At 41.5% G+C, this 19,178-nt stretch overlaps 1 protein-coding gene and 1 long non-coding RNA gene across 3 annotated transcripts in view; both read left to right on the top strand.

Annotated features, from left to right (window-relative positions):
- The window catches only part of AFF2 (AF4/FMR2 family member 2), a 779,982-nt gene that overhangs the window by 42,204 nt on the left and 718,600 nt on the right, over nt 1–19,178 (top strand). The window lies entirely within an intron of this gene.
- LOC115094564 lies at nt 834–2,477 on the top strand. The gene is made up of 3 exons (XR_003857584.1): nt 834–886; nt 1,864–1,997; nt 2,444–2,477. It is a non-coding gene; the product is annotated as an uncharacterized LOC115094564 (long non-coding RNA).

Raw genomic sequence — 19,178 nt, forward strand, 5'->3', positions numbered from 1 at the left:
AATTTGTTACTAAGATTAGAACAACAATTTATTTTTGATTTTAAGACCCTTTCTCCCATGGGTCTCAATGGTGAAACAGATCTCAGTGTATACCTATAGACCTTTATTTTACATGGATCATAATCCTCTCTTGCAATCAATATATGGCATATATAATCTATCTATATGTTTTTGTTGATTTTTTGGTTTTCTAATTTTGGAATATTATATTCAGGTCCACATGCATTTTTTGTTGTGCTTCCCCTTCTGTTTCCCCCTCCCTTTGCCCTTCTTATCCCTTTTCCCTCCCTCCTTCCCCCCCCCCTCCCCTTTTTCCCTTCCAATTTCCCTTCCCTCTTCCCCACCCCCTTTCCCTTTCCCCCTTCCTTTTCCCCCCCCTCCCCCCCTCCCCCCCCCTTATCTTCCCTTTAAATTTACTTCATATATTTTTTACTTGATTTTCCAAATAATGATGCATCTTTTAAGAATGTTTGATTTTATACATGTTCACACTAATTTACTTTTTTTAAAGATGCAGTGTTTTAAAGTTTTTAAAATATTTGTGTTTACCTTTTGACCGTACATCCGTTTTCCAGCAGTTGCACAAATGAAGGAATATGAGTCAACCGCAGACATTTGTTTATTACATTTTCTCCTCTTGTCACCATTTTTGCATCACTGCACAGATTAGATCAGTATTGATTAATTCACTTTTTTTACACACCAGAGTCGTTATGAAGGGTTTTATTCATGTCTCTCATTCCCTATGAGCCAATCTGTCCACACATGTGTCTATTCTCGCGTGATTTCGAGTGAGAAGCGGGAAAAATAAAGGTCCAATACAGGTACTAACTGGTTCTTGCAGTGTTTGTCAGAGCAGTATGTGACCGGTGCAAGTTCAACAAAGGTAAAATATTAGTTAGTTTTAATAGCTAGTGATTTCACTCTTATATATTTTAGTCTGCTTAAGTGCATACTTAATATGACATAGTTTCTTGCGCTTGGATATTATCCACAATTAATGATTCCATCATTTTTGTTCGGTATTCATTGTGACACAGCTTCCGATGGATACATATTTGCGGATAGCCACAATATGCTATTTGACTTATGCACTTTTATATATTAGGAATTTAATTATTGTTCAGCGCATCATTTTTATTATTACATTGCTTTGGCACACGTCTTCCCGCATATCACTCGTTTTAAATTTAAATTTTCTATATACTGTTGATAAGAAGTATTGTTGGCATTGTATTGAAGTGTATTTTAGCTTTCTAGGGAGCACTTTTGTATCGAAGCTGCTTTTATCCACTTATGCACTTTATATATTAGGAATTTAATTATTGTTCAGCGCATCATTTTTTTTATTATTACATTGCTTTGGCACACGTCTTCCCGCATATCACTCGTTTTAAATTTAAATTTTCTATATACTGTTGATAAGAAGTATTGTTGGCATTGTATCGAAGTGTATTTTAGCTTTCTAGGGAGCACTATTGTATCGAAGCTGCTTTTATCCATTTGTTCATTTTGTAGCGAAGTTTATTATTGTATTGCTTTTAATTTCATTTTTGATTTGTTCCTGGTACCTACCGGATCAAGATTTAACACACTGTAAAAATTAAAAATTAAAAATTATGGTTTGCATTCACATGCAGTAAGGTTCACCATTCATTTATTTTTCGACATCATCTTTTTTACTGTTAACTCCCTATCAATTTGTGATCAGTTGAAAGACATATAGCAGCTTGATAATAATGATACAAGATTTCAGTATCAATTTCAGAATGAAGTCATTCAGATTTGTAGTCTGACTAATGCATGTGTCCATTTTTTACCTTCTTGATAACTAAGATAATTGAGAATTTTTTGTTCCATAAGAATTGCATCAATACTGTTCACACAAGTGATTGATGAATCACAAGTGACAAGCCCGGATTCGGTGTGTTCACTCATACTCCTTCATCCTAGGAAATCAGCAAAAGTATATAGAGCCAAGTTTCTGGCTCAACAAGGTACAAAATTTAGTTTGCTATCTTTACATATCATTTATATTTTTTCATTTCTTAATAATTAGACACATTGACCTCCTCAATAATATATTTCAATTAATAATATTTTATTGTTTGTTACAAATTTTGCATGTATCAGCCATATGCTGTTTGGTGAAGTGCATTGGGCAATGCAACAATCACTATAGACCATGTTTTTTGTAAGATTTGTTTCCACTTTTAATTGATGTTTCAGCCACAGTATCTGTACTTTCAAACACGTAACTTTTTATGTAACATCATTATCTTATGCACACAAAACAAGCACTGTCTCCGTGTTGAAGTGTTTTTACTATTTAATGTATTCGTTTAATATATATTTTTTTGAATATGTTTTATATCATGTCATATGTTTATACAAATATTTATGTTTGTGTGCATTTTTAATTGTTTATATTTATGTGCCACAGCCCCTGAGGCAGCTCGGCAGAGCGAAACTCGGCCAGAGTCGGGCAAGTTCCAATAAAAGTCCATTTTTACCGATCCATCTTTTCATTCTTCTGTAGTCCTAAGTAAGGAACATAGGATATAGTGTTAACTAAAGTGGTATCAGTGATCTTTACATATAGCAATTGTACATAGTCCTAAGTAAGGAACATAGGATATAGTGTTAACTAAAGTGGTATCAGTGATCTTTACATATAATAATTGTACATAGTCCTAAGTAAGGAACATAGGATATAGTGTTAACTAAAGTGGTATCAGTGATCTATACATATAATAATTGTACATAGTCCTAAGTAAGGAACATAGGATATAGTGTTAACTAAAGTGGTATCAGTGATCTTTACCTATAATAATTGTACATAGTCCTAAGTAAGGAACATAGGATATAGTGTTAACTAAAGTGGTATCAGTGATCTTTACATATAATAATTGTGCATAGTCCTAAGTAAGGAACATAGGATATAGTGTTAACTAAAGTGGTATCAGTAATCTTTACATCTAACAATTGTACATAGTCCTAAGTAAGGAACATAGGATATAGTGTTAACTAAAGTGGTATCAGTGATCTTTACATATAATAATTGTACATAGTCCTAAGTAAGGAACATAGGATATAGTGTTAACTAAAGTGGTATCAGTGATCTTTACATATAGCAATTGTACATAGTCCTAAGTAAGGAACATAGGATATAGTGTTAACTAAAGTGGTATCAGTGATCTTTACATATAATAATTGTACATAGTCCTAAGTAAGGAGCATAGGATATAGTGTTAACTAAAGTGGTATCAGTAATCTTTATATATAATAATTGTACATAGTCCTAAGTAAGGAACATAGGATATAGTGTTAACTAAAGTGGTATCAGTAATCTTTTCATATAACAATTGTACATAGTCCTAAGTAAGGAGCATAGGATATAGTGTTAACTAAAGTGGTATCAGTAATCTTTACATCTAACAATTGTACATAGTCCTAAGTAAGGAGCGTAGGATATAGTGTTAACTAAAGTGGTATCAGTAATCTTTACATATAATAATTGTACATAGTCCTAAGTAAGGAACATAGGATATAGTGTTAACTAAAGTGGTATCAGTAATCTTTACATATAATAATTGTACATAGTCCTAAGTAAGGAACATAGGATATAGTGTTAACTAAAGTGGTATCAGTGATCTTTACATATAATAATTGTACATAGTCCTAAGTAAGGAACATAGGATATAGTGTTAACTAAAGTGGTATCAGTGATCTTTACATATAGCAATTGTACATAGTCCTAAGTAAGGAACATAGGATATAGTGTTAACTAAAGTGGTATCAGTGATCTTTACATATAATAATTGTACATAGTCCTAAGTAAGGAACATAGGATATAGTGTTAACTAAAGTGGTATCAGTGATCTTTACATATAATAATTGTGCATAGTCCTAAGTAAGGAACATAGGATATAGTGTTAACTAAAGTGGGATCAGTAATCTTTACATCTAACAATTGTACATAGTCCTAAGTAACATAAGATATAGTGTTAACTAAAGTGGTATCAGTGATCTTTACATATAATAATTGTACATAGTCCTAAGTAAGGAACATAGGATATAGTGTTAACTAAAGTGGTATCAGTAATCTTTACATATAATAATTGTACATAGTCCTAAGTAAGGAACATAGGATATAGTGTTAACTAAAGTGGTATCAGTAATCTTTATATATAACAATTGTACATAGTCCTAAGTAAGGAACGTAGCATATAGTGTTAACTAAAGTGGTATCAATAATCTTTTCATATAACAATTGTACATAGTCCTAAGTAAGGAGCATAGGATATAGTGTTAACTAAAGTGGTATCAGTAATCTTTATATATAATAATTGTACATAGTCCTAAGTAAGGAACATAGGATATAGTGTTAACTAAAGTGGTATCAGTGATCTTTACATATAATAATTGTACATAGTCCTAAGTAAGGAACATAGGATATAGTGTTAACTAAAGTGAGGTTGGTGTTGAAAGGTTCCTTTTGTTTTTACAGATACAAGGATGCAGAGTTTTAAATATTTTGAGCAGAATTTCCCTAGAAATTCACTGTAAGAGTGTCCCTTCCACTCGCTCTCCCTACTCCCCTGGCCAGTCTCCTTTCACTTTGCCCTCTCAGGCCCCAACTCCTCCACCTACCAATATCTCTCCCCTCCTCCCTAGGCTTAATCCCATCCATTCCCAGAGGTTGACCCCTCTCTTAATACTGCCCCTCACACAGGCTCTCTCTGTCTCTCACTCAGACATATATATTATACACAGGCACTTTCTCTCTAGTGCACAAAAACACCCCTTCATACAGGCTCCCTCTCTCTCTCTCTCTTGCGCACACACACACACACACCACACACTCTACATAGGCTCCCTCTCTCATGCATGCACGCGCGCACACACACCCCTTCATACAGACTCCTCCCTCTCGCGCATACACACACACACCCTCATACAAGCTCCCTCTCTCTCTTGCACACACCCCCACATAGGCTTTTCTCTCTCACACATACACCTTCACTCAGGCTACCTATGTCTGTCTCTCACACACCCCTGCACACTGGCTCCCTCTCTCGCTCACTCCCCCTAGACATAGGCTCCCTCTCTCACACACACATACACATCCCTTCACACAGGCTCTCACACATATACACATCCCTTCACACAGGCTCTCTTTCTTACACATACACAACACTCACACAGGCTCCCTCTCTCACAAACAAACAAGCATCCTCACATACATACAATCCCTTTTTCACACACGGCTCCCAATCTCACACATGTACACACTCCTTGACAATCTCCTCACATAGGCTCCCTCTCTCTGGCACCACACTCATGCAACCTCACACATGCTCCCTCTCTCACCCCTCAGGCTCACAGACTTACGCACACACACGCGCGCACACACACACTCTCTCTTCTCACTGGAGCCTGCTCCATCTTTGCCGCAAGCGGGACGGCCTCCACTTGAGGCACACCAGGGCCTGTTCCTTCTTCGCCATGAGCAGGATGGCCTCCATTTGCAGCACGCTGGTGCCTACTTCATCTTCGCCGCAAGCAGGACGGCTTCCACTCACGGCACACCGGGGCCTGCCAAATTCTGCGCCGAATCTTCGCAGCGAGCAGGAGGGGAAATCTGTGCTCTGCAGTAGCACCAAATTCCCCCAGGGCTAATATACTTGGAACAGCTTTTATTCATAAAGCCAGTTCAGGGTCTGTAAAGCAGAATATTCCAGAAGTAAAAACAATATCTAACAGATACTCAATTTCACACAAAGTTAAAGATCTCGGAATCATCCTTGACAGCGAAATAAACTTAAAAAGGTGGATAAATAATATAATTACAGATGGCTTCTTTAAACTGCATGTCCTTAAAAGATTAAGGCCACTGCTTTACAAACATGACTTCAGAACAGTCCTTCAAGCACGCATTTTCTCAAAAACCGATACTGTAATGCATTACTATTAGGCCTCCCTGCTTCAACTCCCAGACCCCTCCAACTTCTGCAAAATTCTGCTGCTAGAATATTAACTAATACTAGGACATCTGAACACATAACTCCTATTCAAAAAGAACTACACTGGCTTCCTTTCACACATCGGACCCAGTTCAAAACTCTATCATTCATTCATAAGACCCTCTATAACGACAAAGTCGAATGGCTTACTGCTGCCTTTCATTTCCGTGTCCCACACACGATCAGCAAGTAACAGAACTTTACCTATCCCATCTCCCAAATCAGCACCTCTGAACACTGTGAGAGAAAGAGCTTTATCAGTCGCTGGGCCTCAATTATGGAACTCCTTACTGCAAAATTTAAGACTCGAATCTAATATCAGAACATTTTAAAAAAATGTGTCAAAACCTGGCTCTTTCAGCAAGCATTTTCTTTTCTAATGAGAGACATCATACATTTTGTTTTATGATGGTATAACTACTTTTATTGTGATAGTATGAATTTTAGGTATTTTATGATTATAAGATTGTATTCTGTTTGCATTTTAATTGCGTATTTGACTTATGTTGTAAACCGATGTGCTGTTTCCTACGAACGTCGGTAGATAAAAACAAACAAACAAATAAATAAAATCAATAAAGTTTAATCATTTAACCCCAAGTCCCAAAATATCTTTGAAAGACAACAAAACACTATTTGAAAATCAAAATATCCATGAAAAAACCTGAAACACTACAGAGTATTTAATATAAATAAAGCCAAACCAAACGTAGCAAACAGCTCTGTTTCACCTGTGCAGGGCTGTTGTCAAAGGTGTTTCATTAAAAGATATCCAGTATCTGAAAACCTTTGCTATCTAAAATTGTAGGATATTTGCAACCAAACATGACTCAACTTCATCTCAAAATGTGTCTGCCGTTGTAATTTCTTTTACAGCGTCTTGTAATGTACAAAGCCATTTAAAACCACTAGCCATGCCCTTGTCAACCTGCATGGCCCCGACAGCGGTCGCGTGGCCGTGTAGCTTCCAGGCTACGCCACTCTGCAGGCTGCCCCTGTCCCATCAGCCTGAATGCACAGCTAAGGTGATTCTGCCAGCCTGGAAGCAAAACGCACTTTCTTGGTGATCCGCACGCCACGTGCAGCAATTGAGGCTCAGACGCCAGCATTCAGAAACAGCTGTGTTGCAGCCTCCTTCCAGGTGTGCAACTCTTCTGCCTTGCTTCTTCAGTACAGGAGACCTGTACACACGCTGCTTATTACCAGGGTGGGCTGGGCCCTTCGTGGCTGGCATGAGAGGGGCAGTGGGTAGAGGTATAAAAGGAGGATAAGACCTCCAGTCCCATCTTCCCTCCCGCCCTTGACTTTTGGACTCTTTATTTCCTTATTTATGTTGTTTATTGATTTTGTTTATTGATTGTCATTACTGCCTGTTTCAGTTGTAATTGTTTGTTTTATTTTACGAGTGGTATGTATTGTTTTGCTGATGGGGGGGGGTGGGGGGGGTGCTGGTGGTAGTGGGAGGGAGTGCTTCTGTGTTTAACAAGAGCGGGGTCTCCAACCACTGACTCCTCAGACCTGGCCGGGATTTGGCTGTCACTACAGCCCACTTGGCCCTGGTGAGGCGACAGCCCAGTTTACCCCTGATAGGGTTGTGGCCCGTGGATGTAGGCTGGCAGCCTTGCTTTGAGTATAATAGGCTGCTTGGTGATACTCAGTCATGGAAAGAACTCCATCAGAGCGCTATGGCCTTGTTTATTTTGGCAGGCCATGGGATTTCAGAGATGATTCTATAGCCTGATTTCACCCCTGCTCACATTTTGTGGGAGAAATGGGAAGTGTATTTTGGGAAAGTTTAGTGCACCTAGGTTAGATTCTTTTCATATAAAGAGCCTTGGGCTTTATTGATTGTGTCTTGTTATAGCTTTGGTTGAGGGCTAAGTGCGTTATTTTCAGAAGGGATTTATATTCTTAAAATTGGGTTTTACACATGTAAGCACACTTTGTCTGTAAATGGGCTTTTGAAAATTGATACAATAGTATATTCAGAGATGGGCATTAAGTGCTACATTTACGCAGATGATATACAATTCCTCATTCCAATAGAAATCTTGATTGAACATTCACTAATCGCGCAGATACTAAAACATATGAGATTAGTCATAAACTCACAAAAGATAGAAATAATACTTTTAAATAGAAAAATTCAATCCTCTTCCCCAATACCAATAGCAACACTGAGTGATAAGACAAAAATAGAAATATCTGATGGTCGACAGCAATCTATCAATGAAAAAACATATTAGCCAAAAGATTAAAAAAATGGCTACTATAAATTAAACATCTTTAAAGCCTCTACTCTCATACGACGACTTCAGGACAGTGTTGCAAACATTGATTTTCAGTGATTTTGAATCTTGTAATTCGTCCACTGCAATGGTTACAAAATGCAACAGCCAGAATATTAACGGGGAATAAAAAATTTGACCACATCACACCTGTCATAAAAATCACTACATTGGCTCCCAATTAAATATAGGTCACAGTACAACGTCCTTACAATTATTCATAGCATGATTCATAATGATAACACAGAATGGCTGAATGCCTCTCTACATTAATGTGCTCCAAGAAGGAACTTTAGATCTGCCAGTAGAGGCCTTCTGCACATTCCATCCGTACATGGAGTTCCCCTAGGTGAGGTCAGAGAAAGGGCTGGACCTAAACTTTGGAGCACAATGCCGGTGGAACTACGTGCACGGAAAGACAGCAATTTAAAAAAAGATCTTACGACATGGCTATTTAGTTTAGCATACGCTGACTAACACAAACAGTAACAGGAGAAACAGTTGAACATAGTCCTTATGGTAATGATTTTATTGTTAACAAATGGTATTGTTTTATATTTGAATGTATAGATCTTAGGTTTTTATATATTGTTTTATTGTAAACCGCCAGGATTGTTAATTTCAGAATGACAGTATATAAATAAATATGAATATGAAATATGTTACATTTATGAGTGTAACTCCTTTGAAAATTATCCCTATGTAAGGCTGTGTTGGTCTTGGTCATCCATGTGATTAGTCTTAAGCTACTTTGAAAAAAAAACTTGTATCTGTTTTGTAAACTTGTACACTCCTTCCAATAATTCCTTCGGTGACGGTTACTCTTTCTCAAGGCATGATCTCTGGGTTAACGACCCAGTTAAAGACCATTTTAGGCCATTCACTTACGCAAGTAGAGCAGGGGGTCCCCAAAGTCGGTCCTCGAGGGCCGTGACCCAGTCGACAATGAGAATGCATGAGATCTATTTCCATGCACTGCCCCCCGTAGTCTGCAAATAGATCTCATGCATATTCATTTTGGAAATCCCAATTGGGTTGTGGCCCTTGATAATCCATGATTGGATCCCTAAAACAGATCTTTAACTGACTGTAGATTTCCTGTCCCAAATCGATTACTGTTTTTTTTGCAGCTTTGAAATAACCTTTGAAATGTTCCTTTCTTTTTTTTTTTTTATTCAATATAACATTTTTTTGTAGGGGGAGAAAAAGACGACATTGCATTTTTATACAAAATCACCAGCAGGAATGGATTTTCAGTTTTCAGCAACCCCTAGTGAGTGATTATCAATTCGCACTGTAAACTACAAAGTGGAGCTCCAGACATTTCTTGGATATAAAAGCCATGTTCTTTTATATACTCTTGTTGCTAAATTGCAGGATAATTTAGGGCAGAAAAACAAAGGAAAACCGCAAGCAGTAGAACTGGCTTCAAGATGCTATTTTCCAGCACCCGGTGCCGCTGATTGAAATGGGTCATTGCATCGACAGGAATGACAGCTTCATGCTCTGGAAATCAATTGTTGTTTAAATAATGGGGGCTGGGGGGGGGGGGAGGGGAGGCCTTGGGAATTTGAAATGAATCTGCACGCGCCTGCAATGGACTGAGTAACGCGGTAATGATGGCAGAAAAGGAGCACGCGGCCCATCCAGTCTGCCCAGAAAGCTACTTTTGGAAGCCTCCGACACCCCCGTGTTTCTCTTAAAGCTCGCAGCCGCCACGCTGTGCAGTTTCCCCAGGGCCTTATGATAATCCATAAAAATTATCACCGCCGGCAACATTTTTACGGGGTGAGCGGCCTTCTTGATAATTCGGACCGTGCTGCTTGAACGGGCTTTGCTTCTGGACTTGGCCATAGAAGGAGTCCTGTGCTTTTACCCCTTATGTCTGTGACCCTAAACGTCAGGACCTGTAATGGGTTACTTTTTACTTATTTAGATTTTTATATTCTGCTTTTTTGCACTTAAAGCAGATTACATTTAGGTATTTCTCTGTCCCCAGAGGGCTCACAATTTAAGTTTTATACCTGAGGCAATGGAGGGTAAGGTGACTTGCTGGCTAGATGAACCTTTCTGCCTCACACTGTCCAACCAGCCCAATAGGACTGACAAAGCAGGAACTCTGCAAGTACCCTCCCTCAAAAAGGCCCACCTGTCTTGCACTCGGGAGCGCGCTATTTCCATTGCTGGCCCCAAGCACTGGAACTCTCTCCCCTCTAAGTCTCCGGCTTGACCCCTACTCCAACAAATTTAAGAAGAAACTAAAGACATGGCTCTTTAGACAGGCCTACCCTGACTAGACCTCAGCCTCTCCACCTCTGCTCTCCTGAACCCACCCTGGGCATTACCTCCTCTCAACGCTATGAATCTTTGTACTTAGCCCTATCCATCATTTCTGCTCATTTTTGTAATTAGTTTATATGCTACGTTAGCATAACCTCTGTTAGATGCATCTCCCATTACTCCTTTTGTTTTTCTGTATTTCTCCTGCCTTTCGTTTCGCTCGTTTTACCCTTCCCCCCCCCCCCCGACTGTTTTTTTTTGTATTTTCCACTCTTTTAGTTACAATGTAAACCGGTATGATGTTGTACACTAATGTCGGTATATAAAAGTCCTAAATAAATAAATAAATAAAATAAAGGTCACGAGGCGTGAGTGTGGGACACAGACCCTGATCTCCTGGTTTGTAACCCACTGCTCAAACCACTAGGCTACTCCAATTCCCCCTTTTTCCCCATCTTGCTGTGTCCCCCTGCCGTCAAAGCAGAAAGCGATGTTGCAGTTGCGTCAAAGCATCCAGGCTTATCGGTTAAGGGTAGTAATCCCCATGCTTTGTTAAGAGTAGTAATTCCCACTCCGTGCAGGTTGCCCGCATGCTTATCGGTACCCCAGACCATAAAAGTCGGGGACCCTCATTGGTTGTTGTTTGAATTCAATTCACCTTTTTCATCGAATCAATGTTGCAGTTGCATTAAAAGCATCAAGCTTATTGGTTAAGGGTAGCAATCTCCATGCCTTTTACTAAAGGTAGTAACTGCCGCACCGAGCAGGTTACCCCCATGCACGCTATTCTTCATTCCCATCATCCAGCCTTTAGGGATCCACAGCGTTTACCCCCAAGCCCCTTTGAATTCTTTAACTGTTTTTGTCTTCACCACTTCCTCCGGAAGTGCGTTCCAGGCATCCACCACCCTCTCCGTGAAGAAATATTTCCTGACGTTGGTTCTGAGTCTTCCACCCTAGAGTTTCATTTTGTGTCTCCTAGTTTTATTGATTCCTTGTCAACAGAAAAAGTGTGAAGTTCATGCTTTATTAAAACCTTTCAGGTATCTGAAAGTCTGTATCATATCTCCCCTGCACCTCCTCTCCTCCAGATATTAAATATTTAGATCTCAGCCGCTCCAAATAAGTCTCCTGACCATTTTGGTCGCCCTTCTCTGGGTCACCTCCATCCTGTCTCTGTCCCTCTTGAGATTCGGGCTCCAGAACTGAACACAGTACTCCAGGTGAGGCCTCACCAAGGCCCTGTACAAGCCGAGCATCCTAATTATTGTGCATCCATTCAGTTTCATTTGCAGCGCGCTCATGACCTCGCCTCTTTGCTTATATACATGCAGTTTCTAAAATTATCTAAAGTTTTTCAGAGTTTTTACTTAGCTACTTGAACTCTGCAATACCAAATCTTGAGAAGCCTGAATTCTTTAGGGGGCTGTCATATGGTTTATGGGCCCAACATTAGAAATTATTGCAAAGGTTTTGTGCATTTCGGAGAGATCCCTTCTTTGCCTGTGTGTGAGCAACAATTCTGGATAGGCCGTATGCTGATGCAATAAAGAGATATTGCCAGCAGAAAATAATCCAGAGCTGTTCTGAGAGTGTATTTTCCTTCTATAGATAACGAGCCACGGAAGAGTGAACGCGAGCTTCTGAGCAATGATACGAAGCTCCCAAGATTGCAAGCCTACTGGAGCAGTATGGTGCAGTACGTTCCCCTTAATTTTAACTCAGCACCTTTAAGTAACAATGAAGGGGGCAATTTTCAAAGATTTTTTTTCTGCAAGTAAAACGGCACGGATAGGTCCAGGAAGCGGGGATTATTTTCCCTGGCAAAAGTACTTGCACAGAGAGCACTAAGAGCTATGAGTAATTTTTTTCCAGAAGCAATTATCGAAGCAAAGCCATTCGCCTTGTTTTGCTTTGAATACTGATGTCAACGAATCCACTGCTGAGGGAACTTCACTGGCTTACCCATCTCCGCCTGGATCACGCTCAGGTTACTCAGGCCGACATTTAGGGGCTGATTTTCAATAGGATTTTGGCACATAAGGCCCAGTTTGATGCAGGGGTAAATGGCCTTTTGAAAGTCGACCACGGATCTGCGTGCGCACGAGTGTGCGTGAAACCCGAATTCACGCTCACTCTTGTGGGCGGCTGCTAGAGTCGTTCGGGGCGGACGGGGAGGTTAAAGTGCATGCTTTTGATTTTCAAAACCAGGTGTGGGAATCTCTGCACATACCTGCTTTACTTTTCTGCGCTGGCGTGTGCGCCCGCAAGGTGGGACAATCCAACCATTTTCAAAGCGGAGTTCTTTGCACGTTCTTTGCCCTGTCATATTTCCAAGTTTGTCCTTGATAACCCTCAGTCCTTAACAGTCAAACCTAAAAGAAATGACACTTTTGTGCCCTCCTTCCTACTGTCCATGGCAGGCTTCCTTACGTAAGGTAACATTTGCTGCAGTTCTGGCACCGAACGTTACTTGTAAGATAATACGTAGCTGTAAAGTAGAGGAAAAAGGTTCACCTATAGCACTATTGAGGTTTGCAGCATACAATAAAACAAAAAAGCCAAGGAAAGAAATTCAATTGTTGCAAAGTGAAGTTAGAGGGTGTCTCTAGTGTACAACACGTGGTGATGACACATGGAGGTTTCAGTTTCTTAATCTTTTATTAGTTGGTTTCGGAGCTTCACAGGTGCAGGAAATGATTGGGTTTTCTGCATCTGTTCTGTCAAGGAAACTTTTTTTTTTTTTTTTGGCAAAGGAACCAGTTTGCATCTGGAGGTAAAGCCTGTCCTCGGTGCTGCTGTTCCGGAAGTGACTGGCAAGGCCCCAGGTTTGCTCCAGAAGACGTCCCTGTGTCCTGAGCGGAGCACCGCGCCTCACGCCCGGTATTGCAAGCGTTGTCCATGTTTGACCCTCGTGCTGTCTCCCCCATGCACGTTCCAAGCGAAACCTTTCGTGCACCGGGTGAAAATGCAATTGAGGAGGAACTGGCAAACTGCTGTAGGGTTGTGTTTTGGTTTTTTTTTTCAGTTTTGTATTGACTAATTTTCTGCTGCCTTGGGCTGCAGTGTGTGTGGGAATAAAGCTTTGAGGAGGAAATTTCCAAAAGGAATTTACGCTGGGTTTGAGGCACGTGAACGGGCTTTTGAAAATTGCTCCTTTTTTCATGCATGGAAATCCTTTGAAAACGCAGTCCGCCGGGCGGTATTGCTTTAAGCGGAATATAAGTATCGGAAATAAATAAATAGGGCCATCATAATCATTTTTAACCCCCATACTATCTTATCTATCTAGTTTTTTTTTTAAAGCAAATAGCAACTGTGGTAAAAGAAGGTATTTTCAAGGCATGCAGTGGAAATTAAGACAAAGATATTTGCCACATCCTTAAAAGAGATCTTTTGAGGTAGGCAGGAGGAGAAGCCGTCACCGATGTTCCATTAACGTCCTCCTTTCTTCCCTTAGATTTGCTAATGGACACTCATTTACCCCCGAAATAGAGGCACAGTTTATTCACTTCCGCAACCTCCGAAACCCAATCTGTTGACTTCTGGCTGAAAACCGGTGGAGGTCTTGGCCAGAGGCACTGATGCAGCTTTGCATTCCCAGTGCTTCCTTTAGGAGTCATTTTGGCATGCTAAATATCTGATTATACCGGATCAAAACTCCTCTTCAGGTCTAAAACCATTTTAACCACTTTCTCTTGTTTTTAAACCCTGCATAAACTGTGCCGGGTATAAGTCACTTCTGGAGAACCTGTGCCGTGTGTGATATCCGGGATCTTTGTCCTTGTATTGTAAAAGCCGCTTCTTGGGTTTACCCAGATGCCTGCATAACACACCTGCCTCCTCTCTCATCCTGCTTTGAATCTAGTTTTACTTGTAGTCACAGTTTCAGCCACACCTCACAAAGCGAGACGTTGACTTGGGTGGGGATTTTGGAATCCAAGCCGGTGGTGCTGGTTTCCATCCTTCGAAAGCCAGACGAGAGAGAAAAAAAAGAAAGCTGATACAGCCCACGTTCGCCCTGGCAGACCCCCACGGTTTCCTGCATAAAACTCTGCTCGTCCGCTTGACTGCAGAGCACCCATCCAAGGGGTCAACGGGTCTTTGTAGGACTCTTCCAAAAAAAAAAAAAAAAGATGGCGCTGTGCATGACATTTCTGCATTGGCAGATGCCCTTCGTTCATGGAGGAGCGTGGCACTAAGCAATCAGGAAGCAAAACGCTGTACCCTAAAGCAGGCCTTATATCCTGCAGCCTTGATATTCTATTAATTTCTTTTGCCAAGTTTTGAATGTAAAGCCGGAAATGTAACTTTTCTGCATTGTAAGTGACAGGGGTCAGTCTGCCAGGATTGTCACCTGGTAAATCGGCCTCTCAGAAGACTGACCTCCCATGTTCCAATAAAACTAGGGGCAGGCTTGAACAGCTTGTACCGTTTCAGCTGGGGGTAAAAGAAAGCGTGCCCGGGCTGGTGTGTGTAGGCCCAGGGCAGGAAAAGAGCGCACAAAGGTTCGGTTTTTCAAATGCTCCCCCCCCCCCCACGCAGTTTTCCTTGGTGCTTCTGTGGAGGTCGCCAGGGTCAAGTTTCTAATCTGGCCTGGTACGTGGAAGGTGCTGTGACGCCTAGTGAGGAGCGGGGGCTGTGAGTCTGGCAGCGCACATGCTGTGCCCATTAAAAAGTGAGCACACGCTGCACACAGCATTAAAGTTCTTTGATTCTGGGCGTGTTTACATCCACTAAATATTTCAATTGAGATCCACCCCCCCCTTGCAAACGTACATTGAGCTGAGCAATCCAGCGTAATGAGCACGAGTCCTGGGACTCGCTTACAGGGAGGGGAACTTGCCAAGGGACTGCTGGGAGTAAAGTAGTGCTTTACCTGCAGAAATCGGTGTTTAGAAAATTGTGTGACCAGTATGTGCATGCACACTGCCATGTGCGTACTTCGATGCACTTAAGGGACAGATGTTCTGGGGCTGGACGTATGTGCTTGCTGACCTAAATTCTGTTGGCAAAACGTCACACAGCAGATAGCAGGTCTAAATGTGCACCCATAGTTTCGCCAGGACAATTTCCAAAACTGGTATAACTCATGTGCGCTATTACAAAATTACCTCTGTGCCGGCAATCAGAAAGTGTAATGTCAAGATGACAATTTTATAAGATAACCCACTACTACCGGACCAGCTGGAAGAGACTGGGGAGCCTATCCCCTCCTTGCAGCCATGGTGGAGTCCACTAGAGGGGTGAGAAAAGCAAGATAGAGAGACCGGAGTGTTGCCAAACTCTCGGTAATTGGAAGGATTGTGCGTCTTTGATTTGACAAAAATCTCCCAGAATGAGTCAAGCCTCAGAATGCCTGGATCTTTGGATTGACTGATCACATCCATATCAGCAATGTTCATCATCACACTCCTGTCATTTGCTTTGACCTGGGTAGAATTATTAGAGGCTCTCGCGCATTAGACACAACGAGGCTTGTACAACAATGATTCAGCACCAGTTGCCATGTGTTATCAGTTTGCAAAGACATTTTCATGGCATACATACATACATGTGGTTTCATGTTAAGAAGATATAAAAAAAAGTGAGTGTTGACTTTATCTTTTCCAAAGTGAAGTGCAGGAATATGTATGCAAGCTCAGGGGCCTGCAGTGAAACTTTTATGATGTCATATCTTAAGAAATTGCCATGCTGGGTCAGACCAAGGGTCTGTCAAGCCCAGCATCCTGTTTCCAAAAGAGGCCAAACCAGGCCACAAGAACCTGGCAATTACCCAAACACTAAGAAGATCCCATGCTACTGATGCAATTAATAGCAGTGGCTATTCCCTAAGTAAACTTGATTAATAGCCATTAATGAACTTCTCCTCCAAAATCTTACCAAATCCTTGGTACTCGGCGCTGATGACACTGTCTCCACATCCAACTTCTTTACTAATAGTTGATTAGATGACTTCAATTCATTTGTTAGCTCCATATCAATAAATAATAAGATAAAGATATAATAAACTTGTGACTCCACTTCTTTAGCAAAGTCTCTATTTCTAATGGAAGCACTTTATTTACAATGATTTCTGCAGTTCTCCCATTCCTTCAACACCAATATTGCGTTAGATTGAATTTAGTTCAATCCTTCTTCAATCCCCTATGACATTTCTTAACTCATAATTGGAGGAGATGTTAAACTACTACATTTCTCAAATCTTCTAACTGGAGGTGATTTTAATTTATTATGTGCTCCTTGTAAACCACTTTGTGCATTACTGTAGACAGTGGTATCTAAAAAATTGTAAATAAACATACAGTTTCAATTGTTTATCAGAACTCTTTCAGACTCCTCTGTAAATACTCCATATACAGAGCCTAGTGTGCACTTCTTAATTCCTTGGTAACATTTAACAAAGTTCCTGTTACCTTTCTTATAGATGACCTTCATCTTTCAGCCACAATGTGTGCTGAAACCTTTCAATAGTGTGCATGCTAAAACGTGAACATCTGGTCTGAAGCAGGTGTTACATTTAAGCCTTGGCATGCACACATTAAAAAGCAGAGCGTACACCAAAATATCTTCCAGTCTCCTGCTAAAAACCTAATTTGCCTATGATGTGTTTCCATTTACTTAGAAGTATGTGCTAATTTTAATGTGACTTTGGTTTAGCTTGCACACCAAAGGGGTCGATTTAATTATAAAATACGGTTTCTCACACGCACATGCGCGTCAAATTTGAATGTCCACTTGTGCATCTGTGGGCGGGTGGCTGCCTGTGTGTGTGTGTGTGTGTGTGGGGTAATTATAGAAAAATACGCACGGCGGCACAATTGGCCGATTCCCAGTTCCCCCCAGTCTGCTCCAATTAAGGAGTGGACTGGGAGGGAACTTCCCTATACCCCTTCCTACTCTGCCTCCCTTTTCCCCTTTCCTCCTTGACCCCCAAACCCCCTTTCCCTACCTTTATTTCATAACTTACTTCATCTAAAAAGATGAAGTGAGTTCCACACGCTGGCTGGCTGCCGGCGGGCGCTTCTTCAGGACAGGGTCTAATGGCTCTCAGTCACTCACATATACACACGCTCTCTCTCTCTCACTTATGTAGGCTCTTAATCACACATTTACACACATGCTGTCAGTCTTTTCACATTTACACACACACACAGGCTTTCAATCACACACTTACGTACATACTCTCTCTTTCTCTCACACATAGGCTCTCAGTCACATATTCACATGCTCTCCCACCTACACCAGTTCTCAGTCACAGACGGACACACATGCTCTCTCTCTTACTTATACACACAGGCTCTTAATCATACATACACATGATCTCTCTCACTTACACATACAGGTTCTCAGTCATACACATACATTTATGCTATCTCTCTCACACCCAAAGGATCTCAATCACACACACATACTCTCACACAAACAGGTTTTCAATCACACACTTACACATAGAGGCTCTCAGTTACTGACTCGCATACATACTCTCACACACACACATACACACACACACACACAATCTAAAACACATATGCTTGCTTACTCACTCTCTCTCTCTGCCCCCCCCCCCCTCACTGAACTAGAGTAGCAGCCTCCTCCTCCCAGCCCTCGCGGCCTCAAAAAAGGAGTCCCATCGGCCGCGGGGGCTGACATTGCTCCTCTTTTGCTTCGAACTCTGCCGCTCTTCTTCGGGCTGATGCTGCCCGCACTAGCATGGTCTGTTCTTCCCGCGTGCACAGCCACTGCTCACCACTTCCTCTTCCAGGCCAGGGGAGACGGGAAGAAGAGACCATGCTGGAGCTGCTGACTCCAGCTCTCCTGCCATATTCCGCCCGGGCGGAGGAGGAGTTCCTATTTCGCTGGGGCAGGTGGAGCCGCTGGGCCAGCGGGAGACCAGGAAGTGTGGGGACACACCCGCGTGTTCTTGGGGACACACCGGTTGAGAACCGCTGGTTTAGATTATGCATTTGTTTCACGCTTTAATATCAACACAGTTTCATAGAAATGACTTCTGAGAATTTGTATTTTACATTAATAGCATTTATGGACTGAATATTGCCATTCCGGAAACCTGCGTTTAATTCCGCCCCCTACCTGGCTTCTGTTCATTGACTCAAGAAGAGTGGGGGATACTGTCTAAGCCAGCTTTCATGGCCCCTAAGGAGGAGAGAATCCCCGCCACTGCCTAAAAGTGATGCTCTGGATAGTATTCAGTGCCCATGCACGCGGGACCCTGAAGGGAGTCGTCGTCTCTCGTCCCTTGGCACTGCACCGGCTGGGCCATAGCAGGAGAAAGAGGGGGCAAACCCAGACTCCTGGTCCCCTTAGCATTATCTGGGGCAGCTTAGGAGGGAGCAGCCGGGTGAAAAACACAAGTACACGAACGGAATTAACGTATTTGCCAGCGTATTTAAGGAATTTATGTCAAGTGGTATAGAAACTAATGAGAGGCAGTTCATACTGTTGAAGGATTGAGTCAGATGGAGTATTTGCCCTTTTAGTTTTGGTGATGAAATGTTCTCGGTTCACTGTCTTCAGGGGTTTGATTTCCTTGGGATCAAGATGGTTGAAAGGATCTGAACTC

This window comes from Rhinatrema bivittatum, chromosome 6, assembly GCF_901001135.1.
Source record: "Rhinatrema bivittatum chromosome 6, aRhiBiv1.1, whole genome shotgun sequence".
NCBI classification, from domain to species: Eukaryota; Metazoa; Chordata; class Amphibia; order Gymnophiona; family Rhinatrematidae; genus Rhinatrema; species Rhinatrema bivittatum.